The sequence below is a fragment of the Lampris incognitus genome, chromosome 1, assembly GCF_029633865.1.
Source record: "Lampris incognitus isolate fLamInc1 chromosome 1, fLamInc1.hap2, whole genome shotgun sequence".
Lineage (NCBI taxonomy): Eukaryota > Metazoa > Chordata > Actinopteri > Lampriformes > Lampridae > Lampris > Lampris incognitus.
The window spans coordinates 133,993,095-133,994,105 of NC_079211.1; positions in this window are offsets into that span (position 1 = coordinate 133,993,095).

Here is a 1,011-nt window from a genome sequence, read left to right on the forward strand (position 1 = left end):
AGAGATGGTTTTTAAAGTGGCGTGGGGGGTGCGCTTCTCCCAACGCCACATGACTTGATTGTAGAGGAGATGGTTCCGATGGCAAGGGGGATCCCTAGACGACCGGCACCTCCACACAACTGCAGGGAGCTGCCGGAAATCCAGTTTTTCGGAAACCGCCTCGAAGCGTGCCGCCACAGCTTGCTTTTCTGTTGGGGTAAGCTCCCTTAGCCTTATGTCTTCCAGACTCACCCACAAGGCAGCGGGGCAGTGGTTGATAGGTGCCAGGGCGTGTCCACCAGGGTGGGCCTGCACACCATATCTCTGGGGCCCACTGCTGCTCCGAGATCCCCTGCCAAGTTAGCCTGGGGCCGCAAGACCCCAGTTACCATGTGTGGCCACGGGGAGGCCCGGCAGGAGTCTAGGTGAAGGAGAGGCTATGTACTGGCAAGGGAAGGCTTACACGCTAGGATGCTTCCCTATTCGCCACAAAGGCTAGCCAGCGGCAGCAAGCTAAGGGCAGGAAGGACACAAGCGGGTTGGAAGAACACATGCACCTTCCCTCCAACTACACACTGCTGCACTAAACGCATCACAACACCCTGTGTGTATGTACACACACACACACACACACACACACACACACACACACACACACACACACACACACACACACACACACACACACACACACACATGCATACCTAGGGGCAATTTAGTACGGCCAATTCACCTGACCTGCATGTCTTTGGCCTGTGGGAAGAAACCAGAGCACCCGGAGGAGACCCACGCAGACTGCATCTTCTCTCTCTTCTCTCTGCATCTTCCATGGCAAGGGTGCCACCATCTTGCAGTACTATAATCTATGACATCACGGGGTTGGTTGGCTTGGCTGAGATGAACAGTTACAATGGTAGAGACAGTGAAAGAACCACAGGGCAGAAGAAGACAAAACGTGATAACATATTTTCTGTCCCTTGATTTTCATATGAACAATTAGCATTAGCAACAGGGCTAGCTGCTAGCAGCCTG